At 41.4% G+C, this 19439-nt stretch overlaps 1 protein-coding gene and 1 pseudogene across 4 annotated transcripts in view; both read right to left on the reverse strand.

The window, feature by feature from the left end:
* SHROOM3 (shroom family member 3) overlaps positions 1 to 19439 on the reverse strand; it is a 379035-nt gene that overhangs the window by 188136 nt on the left and 171460 nt on the right. Inside the window, exon 1 of one of the 4 annotated variants that reach the window (XM_017514763.2) lies at positions 18194 to 18795. The exons of the other annotated variants lie outside the window; for them this stretch is intronic. The gene's annotated coding sequence lies outside the window, so the exon portion shown is untranslated. Of the gene's footprint in view, positions 1 to 18193; positions 18796 to 19439 lie in introns of those variants that run through there. 4 annotated transcript variants of the gene reach the window in all.
* On the reverse strand, positions 919 to 1967 carry LOC108293419 (annotated as a pseudogene).

Genomic DNA, 19439 nt, shown 5'->3' on the forward strand with positions numbered 1-19439 from the left:
AAAAAAAAAAAAAAAAAAAGTAATTTGTTTTCCTATAGGCTGGACCAAGAGAGGTCCAATTTAAAACCTTTTTCATATGATGAAGTTTATGTATTGTAATTAAATTTAATTTTGCCTGCTATATATCAGTATATCTCCACTAGTAAGCCCCAGAACTGAGTAATCTTTCAAAGATAAAGCAAAAGCATTTTAAGGAAAAAAAAAATCAAGAAAATTAACATACGACTGAATCATGTATTATAAATTTGTATATTTTTACAGCTTTCAACAGACAATTACATGCATAGAATGTGGATTTAACTTTATACATTGTAAGATACAGGTAACATAAAATCTAGGAGAGAAATCCTTTGTCCAACATTTCTTTTGTTCTGAGATAAGAGGATGACCTACGGGACTGTGTAATATTTTTTTCCCCTGGTTTAATAAGGACTTGTTTATTTTCAGGAAAAAAGGTCACAAACATCAGGCTGTTCACAAATATAACCCACAGTATCAACTTGAGAAAACAAATCTTAAGACTGTAACACTAGTTATTTTTCTAGAGGATGCATTTGACATGCCAACTCTCACTCACAAAAATACGTCGTTACATTTGTGTTGAACTGCCCCACACAGCACACTAAGGTGGGGTGTAACACACACACATCTAACTCAAAGCTGGTTTCAGGAGCTACTCAACTAAATGAGATTGCCTTTGCAGTTAGGGAAGCAACTGCTGAACTCATGTATGAATGAAAAGAACTGTACTCCCTGCATAACAAGAGATTATTTTGGGGACAGTTGATAAAAACCATACATCATTTTTATTGTTAAGTCATAAAGAGGTATCAAAATTAAATGCAAAAATTACAGAGCAAGACTTGACAAAAAACTACTAGGAGTGTCAAAGGGAGTGAGAATGGGACTAGGCACAGGGAAATATGAATTAATGAACATGGGAAGGACAAGGATGGGGAGGACAGGGAGCATGTGCTGAAGATACTAGGGGAGAGGATCTGGTGAAAAATTTGATCTTAGACAAGCGCCTAGGTAGAGAAATAATGAGATAAGATTTCTAAACCCAACTATGTGCCTAAGAGTCATGCTCACCATTGGCGCTGTCTCCGTCATCCTCTCCTTCCTCAGCCTCCTTTTCATCATCCTTGATCAACTCCAGCTGGTCATCCCCCCGATCTTCATTATCATCATCATCCAGTAGGTCTCCTCCTCAGCAGAGTCATCTGCACCCCCCTCAGACTCCATCTTCACATTAGTCTCATCTTTCTTCATGGAGCTGCTGCTCTGCTCTTCTTCTGACTTACCATTCTTCATCTCTACTGATGGTTTGCTCTGTTCCTTTTCAAGATTGTTTGCTCTGTTCCTTTTCAATTTTTTCCAGGTTTTCCAGGAGAAAATCCACTTTTTGTTTCATCTGGGGCAGCTCCTTCTTAATGGCCTGAAGGTCATCTCCTTTCAACTTTCCAGACTTGGAAGATCCCTGCTCTCCACTCTTAGAATCAAAGCCACTTTTGCCCCTTCGTGAGGTGTTTCCTGATACACACTGACATTTCGAGGGCACTCATCCTGAGCAATAGGAGGAGGAGGTACACGTGCTGGGTAACTGTACATCCTATCATAATAATCCCTTTGAAAGTCATAGTCCAAGTCAAAAGAGGAGCCGTACATCTCTGCTGCAGATCGTTTTACACCTGCTTTTCCTTGGTTCGCTTTTGGCTCTGCAGCCAGGTTAATATCTAAAACCTGGCCAGCACTCATTCTGCCATCCTCTCCTGCTGCAGCAGGCTGGGCATTTCTCTCATTAATATACTGAACAAAGGCAAAGCGCTTATGAACAGAGCAGCCCACAATGTTGCCATACTTGGAAAAGATTGCCTCCACATCAGATTTCTTGACCACAGGAGTGTTGAGATTCCCAATGAACACACAAGAGTTGATGGTGTCTTGTTGGTAACATTGCTGGCCATTGTGTTTGATGACAAGGTTTCTCACAAAGCCAAAAATGTAGCTGAAGATCAAAAAACTCTCACAGGAGGGAGGAGGGAGAAGAGATTCCATTCTGAGTCTCCTACTCCCGGGTTCTACGTGGAGAAGCCGCCTGCTGCCCGAGGTCGGCAACACGGCCACAACCGCTCAGTCTTCGTCTCTTCGCAAAGTGGCTATAATTGTTTTTTAGTTAGTCTTAAAATCATTTGAGTTTTCTTTGTATCAGGAGCAGTACTTATCACAGGGATTGGGATGATAAGTGCTCAATAAATAGTTCATGAACTAAGTCAAGGAAAACAGATTCTGTAACTGCTCCTGGATGGCTTCACACTTGGCAAGTATTTGAAGAGCCAACTTTCCCTTTCCTTGAAGGGGAGAGGAGTGTTGAAATGTGAAGGCATTTCCTCAACCAACTTCTTTCTTCTGCTCTCTTTATCACCACAAAACAGCTGTGTGTCCACAGAGTCTGAACCAACCAGCTGAGAAGTGAACCCTTGAACCAACCTGCTTGTTGTTTTGCACCCACAATCTATCAAGCACCTGGCCTGAAGATTTTGGGGACTGAATTGCCTGATAATTTGAGAGCTATGTATAAAGAAGATATCTAGTCCAGACTAAACCTATAAGAAGTAGAGGAGTAAGGCCAGGCACGGTGGCTCACGCCTATAATCCCAGCACTTTGGGAGGCCAAGGTGGATGGATCATCTGAAGAGACCAGCGTGGCTAACACAGTGAAATCCCGTCTCTACCAAAATACAAAAAATTAGCTGGGCGTGGTGGTGCACCTGTAGTCCCAACTACTGCAGAGGCTGAGGCAGGAGAACCCCTTGAAGCTGGGAGGCGGAGGTTGCAGTGAGCAGAGATTGCACCATTGCACTCCAGCCTGGGTGACAGAGCAAGACTCTGTCTCAAAAATAAATAAATAAATAAATAGTAGAGGAGCACGAGACTCCACCTTAAAAATAAATAAATAAATAGATAAATAAATAAATAGAAAGAAAATAGAGGAGTATATTTTCCCTGTATAACATGAGGAAAATAATTTCAATTAACAGGATGGCTAATTCCTTGCTGAAAGAGACAATCCTGTGCTGGAAGCTCCCAACAGCTGTTACTTAACTCAGTGTTTCTCAGCCTTGGCAATACTGACAATTGGGACCAGACCAGGTAATTCTCTACTGGGGGGGCCTTTCCTGTGCATTACAGGATGTAAGCAGCATCCCTGATCTCTACCTACTAGATGCCAATAGCACGACCCCCTCCCACACCACACACAGTTGTGACTACTGAAAATCTCTCCTGGTTTTGCTCAATGTCCCCGGGAGGGAAATCGCCTCTAGCTGAAAACCACTGATTTAAATTTTTAACTGTCACCAAATTTTCTTTCCCTTTCACAACAAACTACGGATGGCAAATTTTAAACACGCTGAAAACTTCTCTTCCTTCTCAAAGGCGTGGGTTGGTGCAAAAGTAATTGTGGTTTTTGCCATTAAAGTAATTGCAAAAATCACAATTACTTTTGCACCAACTTAATAGATTTTACGGTAGTATAAAAATACAGACTTTCCACTTTTCCTAGTCCCTGGTTCTGTTTGATTCTCACGGATGCTTCATGAGGATTCAGTGCCAATCAAAACCAGTAATACTTAAACATGTATTTCTTATCTCTGGTATTTTTACAATATTAACTCCCGAATTCTCACCACTCCCTTTTCTACAGGTGAGATAAGAAGAATACTTGTTCGTTTTCAGTTACAATACCGTATAAAAATGTTGTTAATGTGTAAAAGCATTAAACGGGAGCATTTATAAAAATTTCCATATTGCACCTATGGGCAATGAAAACCGGCAGCACCAACAGAGACATTCCAGAGCAGTGACCAAAGTTACAGTCACCTGGTGTCTTATCAAAACCGTTTTTTGATAAGAAAGTTGAAGTACATTTTCTTTAGGTGCCATTAGCTGCTGAAGTCACGGGCTGGTAGTTAATCAATGCGCTGTGTTGAATTATTAATGTAATATCATGTAGCTTCAGTGGCCTACAGTATCCTAGGAAAACAACTTGATCATGTGAAAGCCGAAAGTACCAGTTTTCTGCTTTCTTTCCAGTGATTTCTACAGTCTAACGGTATGCTTCTCTGTCCCAAGCATAATCAGCACAGTACCTCAAGACACATCAGGAAGGAGCAAGCCATGTATATAACCTGCTGTTTGACTCACGTGACATGGAACTCTTTGTTCTCACGTTAACCCATAAAGAAGGCAATATGATACAGGGTCAGCATCTAATAGATGCAGGCCCATAAAATAATCAAAGGCTGCAAAAGCAAGTCTTTTTTTTTTTCCAGACCGAATACAGTGGCATGTTCATGGCTCACTGCAGCCTTGACCTCCTGGGCTCAAGCTAGCTTTCCGCTTCAGCCTCCTGAGTAGCTGGGACTACAGGCATGTGCCACTACACCTGGCTAATTTTTAAAACAATGTTTTTGTAGAGACAGGGTCCACTATGTTGTCCTAGGCTCAAGTGATCCTCCCGCCTCAGCCTCCCAAAGTGCTAGATTCCAGGTGTTATATCCTTTCTTGATATCTAAACACCGGCATTAACAAGTACAACAGCACCACCGGTTGTGACCAGCATGTGCCTACAGGTCCTGTGCCAAGCATCCCCCTTCCTTGTCCCTTAACCCGCATAAGAGCGCCATGAGGAAACCATATTTCCCTACATTTTACAGATGAGGTTCACAGAGATAAGTATTCGGCCCAAAGTGACAGACGGTGATGAACTAGGAATTCAAACCCAGGACCATTCAACTTCAAAGTGTGTGCTAGGACACCATCACGACAAGCACAGGGAGATGGAAAGAATGCTGCTGACATGTCCATCACCAGAAATAAAACATAACCTGCTTTCTCCAAAAGCAATGGGAAAGGGTTTGAGATACCCTAGATTTATATTATTTTCATCTTGAAACACAGAATAAAGGAGGTGAACTTGCTTTCTGCAGCTGGTCATTACTCTCTGACCTACCTTGAATGGCCAGGTTATCCACTAAGGGGGTTTTGCTGTACTTGAATGGAATGGCAATGCAAGAGACCCCACAGTTTCCTTTCATATCAATTGCTCATTCTCTGAAGGGACACAACTCAGGATCGTGTTTTTCCTCTGTCTCAAAAGGTCTAAAGCCTTCCTTTTAATCTTTAACTACCATGCTAATATAAATAACTCTTATATTGTTATTATTCAACAGGTAACACCTCAGCACACACTGTGGCAAAGTTCTTGGGTTTATTGATCTTTGTGGGAATGTGATAATCTTCCACTGAGCCTGCTGAAGCTGAAACCCTGGAGTCATCCTCCTCACCTTGCTCCCCTGCACCCAAGCAGCCAGCCGATCACCAGGTCTACCTGCTGTACCTTCTGGATATTCAATGCACCACTTCCTTTCCTTCCCCTCCCACAGCTGCCATTCAGCCCCCATTATTTTCCACCTGGACCAGCCTTTCCTCACTGGTTTCTTTTGCTTCAGACTTAACATCTTTAAAACCAGCTCCCAAAATGCAGCAAGAATAGTCTTTTCAAGAACAGGTCTAATTTTGTCACTACTCTGCCTTTTAATTATTTATTAATGCCTCATCACCTTTCTGGGTTCTGTTCAAACTCATGAGCACCCTCACACACACTCTTTAATCAAAGAATACCAAATACGCTCAGACAGGGCTACCCTCAACGTGGCCCCTTGTCAAACTAGAAAACGCCACCTCTTTCTCCAGGTGGATACAGCTGCACCAGGGGGCAAAGCCCAGCCTGAATTTTAGCCCCTGCTTCCCACTTCCTGGCCACCCCTACCCCATCCCCACCTTGTCTTTTAGCAGGTCACGAGTGTGCCATCAGTCCTGCAGCCCTGGCTAAGATTCTCTTTGAGTACCTCTCCCCCTTTGCGTAAGCTACTTTGTCTAGCTAGAACGCCTTCACTGACTAAATCCATTTACCTAACACCTGTTCATCCTTCCAAAGATCAAGACAATCATCCTCCTACAAGAAGCTTTCATCTTTTCTATGCTACCAGAAAAACTTCATTACAGCATGCCTGCTATAAGCATAGATTTTTCTCATCTATTTTCACCAGTAGGTGCTGCATTCTCTGAAAGCAAGAACCCAGTGCTTCAGATTTGCATGTCCACAAAGCCTAGAGCAGTGTCTGGGAGACTGTAGATAAGAAGTTGCTAAATGCCAAACAAACAAATGCTGCCTCTTGCTGCCTGAGCCTTGTCACCTTGTTGGATGGGGGCCTTTTGGTCCCCCTACAACCAGCAATTTGGAGATTACACTACGGCGGGATCTGCTTCCTCAAAGTACATAATCCCTACTCAAATAACCAGAAGCCAGATCTCATTTATCAATTATTTCATTAACCTATGATTTAGAAGAATAAACATCTCGGATTTCAGCTTCCTGTTCCTTCTTGACCAGTTCACTCACAGATCTGTCACAGAATATTTTGTCCTTCACTGGGTCCTGCTCCTTTCTTTCATCTTCTCCTTCTTGTCTTGTTCTACTTAACAAGAGCCATCCAGCTGGATGGTGCGTGCGTGGGAATTTGTGTGACTCTCTAGTTTCACAAATGTTTATACCATTTGCATAACAAAATAGGAAAAATAAACATGAAAAAAATCTATCCATACTTCCTGAATGACAGTCTCCATGTCTTATATTTCCACCTTCCATGGGATTTTTCTCATTAGTCCAGTTGGCCTTCCCCTCGTGGCCACACTGATTTTGTTTATGACTTCACTCTGCTCTCCTAGTCACTTCCTCCTCGAATCCTTTACTAATTTCCCACTGATAGGAATCCACAACTCTCTTTGCCTATTTAAGTCACGCCAAAAGGAATACAGCCACCAGATTTAAACTCCCTGTCAAACAAAGGCACTTGTATATCTGAAATCAAGTCATTTTATTTATGAAAAATGTACTTGTCGATCGGGTGGTCTCTTTCGCTGAGTCGCTTTAGGAAAGACTGGGCAGATATTACAGCTTTTATCAGAGACAGAGGTTACTGTCTCCTGTTCCCATCTTTTCTAGGAGGACATGGTCTCCAACAAGGCCCTGTTGAAGTGGTGAGGCTGAACCTGCTCTTCCTCAGCTGTAGGCAGAGCTGTTCACATTGCTGCTGGTGCACCCTGGTGCTGGGCAAGGCTGAGTTTATCAGGTGGTAAGGCTCTAGAGCTGTAAGGCACCTGGGGTAGAGCCCAGTGATGGCTCTAGGGTGAGCCGGGTCCACACACTAGCAGATGTGGGGGACGGAATCCCAGAAGCTTAGAATGGTTCTGACGGGATTTTGTTCCTGTTGCGGCAAATGATGAAGTGACACCAACAGAAAAATTCAAGCCAAAAGGGGAATTTCTTGAGAAGGCCAGGGATGGAGATGGCCTCAGGGACAGGAAATTATTGTCAGGTTATCCCTTGAGAGAGACAGCATCCACTGGAGTCTGTGTGTGTGTGTGTGTGTGTGTGTGTGTGTGTGTGTTTGTGTGTGTTTCTCTGTGCCTATCTACCTACCTATACATCTAGACACAGTCATGCATTGCTGAACGATGGGAATACATGACAAGATTAGGCAATTTCATCGTAAAAACATCATAGACAGTACGTACACAAACCTAGATGTTATATACAACATCTTTTGCTTTTCTTCTTGGAGACAGGGTCTTGCTCTGTTGCTCAGGCTGGATTCTATTGGTATGATCACAGCTCACTGCAGCCTCCACCTCCCAGGCTCAAGCGATCCTTTTGCCTCTAACTCCCAAGTAGCTGGGGTCATAGGCACAAGCCACCACACCTGGCTATTTTTTTTATATGACAAAACAAATGTCCCAGCACGTTACTGAAGATCAAACATTTCCCCTACTTGATCTTCAGGGCCAATAGCAAGTGCTGTGTATCACATTTCTGTATATGCTCCATTATCAGTTTACAGAACCACTGTCATGCATGGCGTCTGTTGCTGACCCAAATGTTATTATGTGGTGCATGACAGTATATATAGAGAGAGCAAGGTGAGAAAAAGACCTCACTTTCATCTACACCAACAGGATTCAGTGTGTGTGCATGTGGGGGCAAAGTACACGGAAGACAACCACAGAGCAGAGAACTTCAGGTTTACCTTATCCCAGATGAACAACTGCAAAAGAGACTTCTGCCTCCTCTTTGACTCCATGTACGAAAACATAAAATTCCAAAGAAATCCTCTGATTTGTCTGGCTTAGACACTTGCTCATCTAAGGACAGGCCATCATAATTGTTTATTCAATGGTCACCAACCCCTGTTTTACTCCACAAGTATAATTTTGATTCTATTACACCATCAGATAATGATGTGCTCAGAAAGCAGCTCCTTCATCACCCTAAGGGATTAACCCTGCCTGATCTATACCATTCATGGTAATCTGACTCCCTGCCAGTTACTAGTGTAGGCAAGGATATGGGACATAAGCCTAGCTAATGAGATCTGAGCCCCCCAAAAAAAGAGAGTTTGCAGGACGATTTTTGAAAAAGTATTTCTCATTCTTGATGAAATACACAAAACTAGAACTCCTTTCCTTCTTTGGACAAAGATCTGTGAGGATGTGATGCCTGGAGCCACAGCAACCATCTTGCAACCATGAGGAACAAACCTAAGGAAGAAAATCATTATGCTAAAGGTGGTAGAATGAAAATACAGGCAAACCTGGAGCTTTGATGACATCACTATGACATTAAATTAACCCTGGCACCATGTCTTTCAGGAAACCAGTCTGCAGACAGAGCTATGGAACTGACGTTCAAAGTCAGCTGAAATGAGCAACTATAAAACCCAAAAAGAAAGTGAATAGCTACCTGCTTTCTAAATAATAATAAGACTTAATGGTTACTGAGTTCCTATTACATGTCAGGCAGTGTTCCAAGTGCTTTATATATATTATCTCACTTAATCTTCACAACAACCCAACAAGGTAGAAACTGATTATTCCCTACTTTTTAGATGAGTAAATGAGGTCCAGAAACATTAAGTAAATTATCCAAGGTCACAAATTCAGCAGTGCCAAGGTTGGAACTCCCATACAGGCCTTCTGCCTCCAAGAGCTTTTAACCACTAGGTTAACGTTGAGGTATTCCTGGCTTCCTATAGTTGGATTTCACAAGCTTCCTTCATATCTTTCAAAGAAGCCTCTTTTTATTTGAGTTGGTCTGGGTGGGTTTATATTCACTGCACCCAAATGTTCTCTCAGACACTGGCATTGGCAAGAGTCGGGCTTGCTTTCTCTACTCTGTAACAAATCTATGAATCTCTATGTCTATTTGTTAAATGCAACAAATCCAAATCACACAGTAAAGCCCTGATTTAGTGGAATTCATGGCGTTCCAATGGTTTCCTGTTCCTTTCCCAATTGTCACAGAGCAGGCGTTAGTCTGACATCAGGGTCCTGTGGAGCTACACTTCCAATACAATGTGATTTATTAATTAAACTATGAATGAGTGCCTAATAAGGGATGAAATTATTGGCACTGTAATTCAAACACTGTGATTGTCCCATGATGTCCTCACCTCTGATTTTATGTTTTTTAACTTTCAAAGTTAAAGTTTTTATGTAAGCAGCATCCTGCGATTGCATGGATCGTTGTGACTCTTGAGACTAGGAAGGCATTTCTATGGCCTTACTATTGTTTATTCATGTCACACCCTCACTCCCTCATTCATTCAACAAATATTTGAGTATCTGCATGCGCCAGGCACTACACTAGGCACTGGTATCAATAGGTTATGTTCTCTGCCCTCACATAGTGCAATAAAGTGTAATAATATGCCATATCAGTTTTCCCTCTAAATCAACAGGAGAGCTACAACAAATAAAAAGAGCATGTAGGATTAGATATTTGTGGATGAGAAATCCAATGTAGCAGCTAAGAGCACAGACTCTGTTGACAGATGACCTGGGTTCAAGTCCCTGTCACTTGAACCATGTGACTTGTCCCTGTGACTTTGGATCAGTTCTCCTGTATCTCAATTGTTTAACCTGTTAAATGGGGACAAAAACTGTAGCTCTGTCATTGGGTTAAGAGAGATAGGATTTTTGCAAATCACTGAAAATGTAATAAGTACTATAGAAATGTTTTTCCCAAAGAAAAAAGAGCTTCGGTCCACTCTACCCACTGACCTTAACTGAGCAACCTGGCAGCCAGCAGTAGTAATGTGACAGCACCAGAAACTGCACACAGGCACAGAGCATCATCAGCGTTGGGGACCAGGGTGACACTGCAGGAAGATGACTGCCCTAGCTACAGCCTCCAAGTGAAATAGGGCTTCCACAATCAGTTGCTTCTGGCTCTCAGAATTCCCAAACTAAGGTGTCAGTTAAAAAGAACTTAAGGTGATGTTTCCTAAAGATTTGGTTTTTAATAAGCAGATCTTGTAAGGAAGCAGAAACACAAATTTGGAAGGGATTTTAGAAGTCAAACTCTCCCGCCAATTTTTTTTTAAAGTTTACATTGTTTAATAATTAGAGGGATGCTGTAAAGATTACCAATTTGATAACTAAAAATACACAACATATGTCATAAAAAATAGTGGAAGTCGTGAAGCCAAAAGATTAGAACTTGACCAACTGAATAAATAATAGGGCCAGTCATTGTGGGTGGTTTTATCATTCCTTCAGATTTATATTAAATTATATCATCCATTGTGGAGAAATAGGAACCCTTTTACACTGTTGGTGGGAGTGTAAATTAGTTCAACCATTGTGGAAGACAGTGTGGCGCTTCCTCAAGGATGTAGAACTGGAAATACCATTTGACCCAGCAATCCCATTACTGGGTATATACCCAAAGAATTATAAACCATTCTATTATAAAGACACATGCACATCCATGTTTATTACGGCACTGTTCACAATAGCAAAGACTTGGAACCAACGAAAATGTCCATAAATGATAGACTGGATAAAGACAATGTGGCACACATGCGCCATGGAATACTATGCAGACATAAAAAAGGATGAGTTCATGCCCTTTGCAGGGACATGGATGAAGCTGGAAACCATCATTCTCAGCAAACTGACACAAGAACAGAAAACCAAACACCGCATGTTCTCACTCATAAGTCGGAGTTGAACAATAAGAACACATGGACACAGGGAGAGGAACATCACATACCGGGGCCTGTCAAGGGGTGGGGGGCTAAGGGAGGGATAGCGTTAGGAGAAATACTTAATGTAGATGACAGAGTGATGGATTCAGCAAACCACCATGGCACTTGTATACCTAAGTAAAAAATCTGCATGTTCTGCACATGTACCCCAGAACTTAAAGTATAATAATAAAAAAAATATATCATCCATGTTCTTTACTGTATTTGGGTTGAAGAGGTAAAAACATGGTACCTTTCTGAGTCATTAAGTACATGATCTCTGCTAGGATCCCAAATCCACTAGGGGTTATTCTTGTTATTAAGAAATAACCCCCAGTGGATTTGAGATCCTAGCAGAGATCATGTAGATAAGCTGTATGTCATGTGGATAAACTCAAACCTCTCTGACTACTGATTGATTAATCAGCCTCTCCTGAAACATTTCTAATAATGAAAGTGCACATTTTTGGACAGATATTTTCATTCATTGAGCATCTCTAGTTATCATCAAGTAATTCCTTTTGTTGCTCCCAAATCACTTATTGTGGTTCTGGAGCAAGGATATCCCTGACTCTTAAGGATGATCTTCATATGCTTGGAGAAAAGGATTCCTTGTCTTCTTTGAATTTCCTGAGCTAGTCATCACTCGACATGAGTAAAGATCTAAGTCCCTCAGGTTCAAAGGAGGAGATCAACAGAATCTAGACATTCAAAGAAGTGTCTGGGAAGATCATTTCGAGAAAGGGTCCCTGAAGTGCCCTGAAAGGTAATCTTGCTTCAGGACTCTGGGGAGAAGAAAAGCACATTGATTCCTTATTTTCATTATATCTGCAATGTGTTCCTCCCCACCTCGAATCCTGCTGCCTAGCAAAGGAAATCGATATCAAAACTCAAACATGAGTACATTGTGATATCATGCGAATTCAGTGGAATTCAACAAGACTTTTGTAGCTGAAATTGGAACCAAATGTCTCAAAATACACTTGTCTTTAGAGAGCATGGACTTGGAACTTTCAAAATGGAAAGAATGATTTAGCTTAATCAAGGTCAGTTTTTTAAAAGCAAGTTTTTTTCTGTGTATATGTGAGATACAGACTTGCAACTTTCTTAGCTGATAGAATTGAATATTTAAAAGGCAAAGTTTGGGAGTTTAATTCTCATAAGGAACAATTAGCTTTGATCAGAACAAAGTTCTGTGCTGTGTGTTCACAAAATCCTAGGTAGTGGTAATAATAAGTGAACGAATGATAGCTAACAAGCACAGAAGATTTTCTGTGTGCTAGGCACTGTATGGAAGGCTTCACACAAATTATTTCATTTAATGCTCATAACTGCTCTGTGAAGCAAGTTCTCCTAGGATTTATTCAGAGTAAAATCTAACTGTTTTCACTCCCAGTGACCCACTCTATCTCTGCCCCTGCCACACTCTGCTCCACCCACTGGCCTCCCAGCTCTTTCCCAAACATGTCTGCCCCAGGGCCTTTGCGCATGCTCTTCTCTCTGTCTACAGTGCTCCCCAGGTAACCTTCAAGGCTCATTTTCTCCCTTCTTTCAAGTTTTCTTTTAAATATCATCTTCTTTTTTTTTTTTTAATTGCATTTTAGGTTTTGGGGTACATGTGAAGAACATGCAAGATTGTTGCATAGGTACACATGTGGCAATGTGATTTGCTGCCTTCATCCCCGTCACCTATATCTGGCATTTCTCCCCATGCTATCTCTCCCCAACTCCCCACCCCCCACTGTCCCTCCCCTATTTAGCACATTTGGGAAATTTTTTTTTTTTTTTTTTTTTAAATATCATCTTCTTAGCAGGTCCTTCCACCACGCCCTAGAAAACAGCAATACCATCTCTGCCATTACATGGTGTTCTTCTCTGCTTTATGTGTTTTTCATAGCAGTTATAATTTTCTAGCCCATAATACAATTGATTTATCTTTGTGTTATCTGACTTGTTACCTGTGTCACTTGACTAGAATGTGTGCCAGAATTTTTGTCTACTTGGTAGACAAAGCTCCAAACTTGGTACCTAGAAACCCAACACATGGCAGGCACTTCATAAATATTTGGTGGTTATATTTTATATGGGAGGTAATACACACAAAAAGGGTAAGGTCATGCCTTTTATATAAAGAAAAACTTCATTAGGAACCTGTGTTCCAGAAACCAGTCTTGAAGTACAGATCCCTTTCCGGGTAGGTTGGCGCCATTTGTAGGGACAATGTATTAGATCTGTATAATATGTAAATAGCAATACATACCACCAATCAAGAACATAAGGAAGTATTCCAAGTGTGTTCCATATTCAGGAATTATGTAATGATAGTTAAAAATCACTTGGAATATTTTGACTCTACTGGGAAATTTTATTTCACAAAACTTGAGGGAAATGTGCCAAACTAAAAAATGAAGATCTAAAAGTTCTCATGAAAATGTTTTCCCAGGGTTGTGCCACAGCAAGAATGACAGCATATAATACTTCTTTATAGGTACCATTCAGATTCAAGGATCTTTTCCCAAGTTCCTTTTAGGTAAATATATTTAACCTCATTAACAATGCAAGAATCCAATTTGCAGATGAAGCACTGTGCTCTGAGAGGTGGCGTGCCTTCCTGAAACAGCCGGGTAAGGGGTGCAATGCGGAACAGGATAGAATTCTTTTGTCTCTGTCTGGCACGCCTGCCCAGGCTTCCTGTATTTATCATTTTACAATGTCTTCTATCCTGAGGAAAAGCTTCAGTTTTTGTAAATGACTAGCTTACTGTCTCATCGATGAAAAAATATAGAGCTACAAATATTACTTTCCCTACCTCTTTTTCTGAGGTCTGCTATTGCACAGATTCAAGAGATTCATACCGGAGGGCATACATCATCAGAGTAAAATTAGTGTCTTTGTCTGAAGTTCATTTCACTAACCAAATAGCCAGGCATAGAAAGCTCACATTATTATAGAGGAGGAAAAAGGCAGCTGCTGACAGGATCACTAAGAGCAAGGGATACGAGGAAAATCTCAAAACTCTGACCACTTTTTTCTTAACCATGTTTTTGCCGATTATTTTCTACACAGCTGTGGAAACTTGTTTCACCTCCATTCTTTTCAAAAAAAAAAAAAAAAAAAAAAATTCTATCCCGGGGGAGAAAAAAAAATTAAGACCTCAACACCAAGTACAAATTGCTCATTTAAAGAACAGGAATGAAGGAGGCTGGGGCTTTTCTTCCTTAAAAGCTCATCACTCTGTAGAAAGAATCTGAATGCTGTCCTGATTCTTCTTGAGCAGTGGAGCAGTTTTTTTTGGTTTTGTGTGAGTTAATTTTAATTAAAAAAAAAAACAACACCATTCTTGAGAAGCTGTTGCTATGAGACTTCCTGGGCCACAACAGATGGCTGCAAGAACAGTTCTCAGGCCTGAGCTCGGAGCTCTGAGGCCTCCACTCAGGCATACCATTAACATTCCTGAAATACCTTCAGAGGCAATGCAGGCCAGCCACCTTCAGACGGCTCACCCGCAGCTGGCCTCCCTGGTCAAGGGGCCAGGGCTGAAATTTGTTATAAATGAAATGATCAGGTCTTTCCAGGAAAAAGCCAGAGGAGAGAAGGTGCTGTCCTTAGTTTAGGCTTCAGGAAAACTTTACCAAAAACCCACTGGGGTTTGAGTTGTTCAGGTGAGCACATGCCCAATTAATTTCATTGTTTTAACGCTCTCTCTCCCAGTCACAGAGTGATCCAGTTAAGAGAATCAGCATATTTTTGGCCTGAAGCATTTTAGTGCCAAGAGAGAACTGCTCAGGGAAAGGTTTAAGGATCCCTGATTTCCCTTTTGACAGAAAGACAAAAAGAGAAGGAGAACTGCATGGTATTTGAGGTTGTAACTTCTCACCAGCTTCCTGGTACTGTCGAACAAATTCTTCCATTTAATCCTTTTTCTCTCTCTTCCAAACTAGGATAATGATATATGACCTATCTCAGATGGAAGAACTAGTGATCCATGATTAATAAACAACTGAGAAACAACTGGATAAATATCAGGTCACTAAGACTGGGCCTCCACTCCTGCAGGGGTGAAGATAAGGGAAGACCTTGCAGACTCACTTCAGAGGCTGATTGTTGGGACCCCCGCCCCGGGAGGGCTGATGGGCAATGCTGACCACAGGTTTTAGTGGGTGGAGGCTACTGGTAGCCTTACTGCTTACTAGGGAGCTTTAGCACGTGAAAAAAACAAGTGTTTCTGAGCAGCCATAGCTTCTCAGGGTGGGGCTCATTTACATTCCATCTCCAGATTTTTCACTTTAAAGCCTGGTGTCCAGGACAGAAGCAAAGTCCTCCTGAAGTGTCTGATGCTGGGGTCTCTTGACCACTTGTGGAGCCTCAGTCATTCTATCAGTTTCGGTTCACACAAGTTTGTTGAGAGCTTTTATCTCAATGGAATCAGATGCTATGCCACCCACACCACTCTGCAGCTACCATTTGGGTTTCATTATTTAAACCAGTCAGTCCAACTAAGAAGCAAAATGATGTGAGCCGGCTTAGGTTCATGCCTTCCAAAATCATCCATTTGTCTGAAAGGTATACCTTCCTACCTGTCTTAATGTGATCATTAAGACTGCTGGGAATTTTTTAATTTTTTGTTTTCTTAAAAACATGCCTTTTAGGGGTTTGACCTAACAAGAAGTGCTACCTTTTTCCTATGAACCAGTAACATTTTAATGAAGTCATCTATGGAGGGGTGGAGGTGAGGAAGCTGTTTCTATTTCCGTGTGTCTAGGGCTACCCAAACTTAGCTTGCTTGTCTGCTCCCTATGGCCAGAGCACATTGAGCTAAGGGAGGTCTTCCCCAAGCTGTTCAGCCTCTGAACGCACAGGCCTCCCGGACCCCAGGAAAAGTCAGAGGCCAAGGCTGGACTCTGTGGGAAGAAGGGGACAGAGAGACAGAAACAGAGAGATGAAGGTGTCTGATGTTTGCAGTCTTCCTTTTGCAGAGCTGAACCTTCTAAGCAGAGCCAAGGGGGTGAACAGTGTGTATCTCGGAGAGGGGGGCGGTTCGAGGCTTTCTTGTGCCCCATTGTGCGTTGTGCTGTCCACAGCACCAGAAGGGACCCTCACCAAACAGCAGTCAGGGAGCCTGGCAGGCATTCCATAGTTCCCTGATGGAGGCTTTTAAAAATGGTCACTCAGGAAACAATAAACTTAAGATACTTAATCCCCTTACCCTCCAATCTAACTCTCTAGTGTTCTTGGAATAAAATATTTATCTTAGTTATTAATGATTGTGTTAAATTACATATTTAGGGTACAGACTAGGGCTTTCTACACTCTTTATATGACATGTGGGTTTGTGACTTTATTTACTTTTGAAGTATTGTTAAGTTTTTCAGCAACCTCTCTCTTCCTTTCGGTGCCTTTTTAGGATACTGGAGTTTTTATGAATAGTAATTATGTTTAAAGACAGTGATTAGGGCTAAGATTAGGGTATATGATTAGGGTATTGATCCCTCTCCATACAAAAAATGACTTATCTTTAACCCAGGAAATTATCTCTGATTTATATATTCTCTAGGTTGTAATTCATAAGTAAAGGTAGATTTTTGAAATGTAAATCAATGCTAAATATTCAATATCTACTTAGCTTTCCAATGTTCATTTCTCTTTAACTCCTTCAACATTTATAAATTCACTTAGTATCTACCTACCTATGGATCTATATTTTAAAATCATTTACATATACATTATATTTTTAAGTGATTGCTTTATACACTTTAAGATTGTGTGATGATCATATTTCACCTGATGGGTAATGCCATTTCTAGTGCTTTTATTCATGAAAGCAGTAATATTAATATTTATATTAAATGTTACTGTGTTATATTATAGGAAAATGTTTTTATAAAGACACGTTAGCTAACAGCTGAAAAGAATGGAAAACTCCAACTGGCTATAATCACTGGAATAAAAAAACACATTTGAGGATGATTAACACAAATTCTCAATGACCTGTTTGCCCTATTGCTGTTTATCACTTGAACAGAATCATTGAGAACTGGTAAACACCTTCTTTCATCTAAGTGTTTACATCCTTGAAATTAATGAGGTTGGAAAAGTAGTCTCAGAACCTCTTTGGATTTATAAAGGAAACTTTACCCATTTTCAGAATGTTTTTCATGAAAAAAATTTAAATCCAAGGGAAAATTACTTTCCTTCCTGTCATAACAAAACAGGCAGGGTGAAAACACTAGTCCCAAACCACCAGTCTTTTTTTAATCAATCATCAATTATAAAATCCTCAAGTTAACAAATATGCTGACAGCAACCCCACAGAAAAGACAGGATAGTCCCTGAAGCATGTGTCAATTGATTTACAAGTAAAATGAAACCAGGGCAGAGTTTAAGCTTAATCAGAATCACAGCTTAACATTCCTAAGCATCTCAACTGTTGCTTAAATCTAGGTGCTTGCATTTATAATCCAACCTTCTCTATGAAACATAAGCATGAGAAGAGTGAGCCAACCAATCAATATAATCCAGTTTTGCTGTTGAAGTGAAATTCATTGATTCACCCATGTTGAACAAACATAAAAAAGAAAAGCTGCCTTCATATCCCAAATGAGAAGGTTAAATATAGCTTTAAAAATAAGTTATCATTAAAATTAGACTATAAATCCTGAGGTTGCATGATTGGAGGGAGCCAGGATATTCAGACTGACTTGGTATTATTCTCCAAGTTAGCATAGATATTTGTTGGTCTTAGTTAAAAGTTACTTTACTCTGTTTCACTTGAGCTTCTCATCCAATAGGAAAAAATGCCCCTTGCCTGAGAGGACTACAGTCATTTGTCAGGCTCTCTCCTCCCACTGCACATCTTTATTTATTCCTTTATATTATTTTGTCAGCATATCTGACAGTCCAAAAGCTTGGTGATTTCATCAGAAAGGCCTAACTAACCTGAACAACTTCCCTCTCTCCAGTTCACCTTCCCAATACCGGCATTTCTGCCAAGATCAACGGAGAAATAATGTCGGCGAGAAATAACTGGGTTAAAATGGACTTACCTTAAGGAAGGCTATGCCCAGGCACGTCCATTGTCCTCAGTTATCTGTTGGACATTTCTGTCCTGCGTGACACGGGGCCAAGGCAGGTCCACCGCGGGGGCTTGGTGGCTTGGGGGAGGTGGCCCAGAGACGCGGTTCCGGTCCAGGAAGGATCCGCAGGAGCCAGCCCCAGGAAGGCAGAGCTGAGACACAGGTGTCTGACACCACAGACGCACCTCCGCTGGGAACCTGGGCTGCCCTGATTATCCAAGCACAAAAGGCAGTTTGAATGACTGCCTCCTCCCGGCCAATCGCCGGCCGCCTGCCTGACAGGAGCAGGCCCGCTGATGTAAGGGCAAGTCGGCTCAGCCAGAACCTGAGAACCGGTTTCCACGGCGCTGGCACTCGGCTCCGGCGTGCACTCCGGCCGCCACTCGCGCTGTGGTGTCCTGCCCGTCCCCAACAAGTGTCGCTCTGGGGTCCTCTGACTCACAAACACGACCAGCTGCGAAGACCATTAAAGCGGAGGTAAAGAAGAACACAGAGTCGGCAGCTTTCTCTACCCTTCCTCCCAGCCCTGGCCAATCTGGCTTCTTTGTAGCTAATTAAGTTCAATGTTTAATTAGCTATGGTTTTTGCAAGCAATAGTTTCTTCCAGACACTGGGAGAAGAGGCAGGAACAATAAAGATCTTTCTACAGTCATTGTTCTCAACAATGAAATTCGGTATTATAAAAATCAACACAGACATAAAAATGGATCATTTATAATAAAGATGTTTCTCATAAAATAAAGACAAAACAACAATAACACAACATTGCATCTTAAAATTCAGCACAGTGGGGTGCGATACAGCCCGTCTTTGTAGATGAAATCATAACAGATTTCCTAAACTCCAGTTAGAAACTTTACTTGAATCTATCATCTGAGCCCCTGAAACCGCAATCCTTCACAGCTGTATGGTTAAGTAGTGCTTGATTCAAGTTTGGTATTTGCCCCAGACTGTAGGGGTCAGCTTAACAGTAACCATAGACACAAAGAGAAAGAGAGAAAAGGAACAGCACACACAGAAAGAAAATGGGACTCCAAGAGTGTCTGAGTTTGTGGGCATGGAAATGTATTTTCCTTAGTTTAGAGCCATCATGATGGGGAAAAACGTGCAGGATGCACAGATAATTTATATATTTCCTTGCAAAAGAATTTGAACAAGATTTGCAGGTTATTTTTTAGTCGTAGAAAGAAGAGAGAAAGGGAGCATGCCCCACCTC

The sequence above is a fragment of the Cebus imitator genome, unplaced genomic scaffold (assembly GCF_001604975.1).
Source record: "Cebus imitator isolate Cc_AM_T3 unplaced genomic scaffold, Cebus_imitator-1.0 Scaffold537, whole genome shotgun sequence".
Lineage (NCBI taxonomy): Eukaryota > Metazoa > Chordata > Mammalia > Primates > Cebidae > Cebus > Cebus imitator.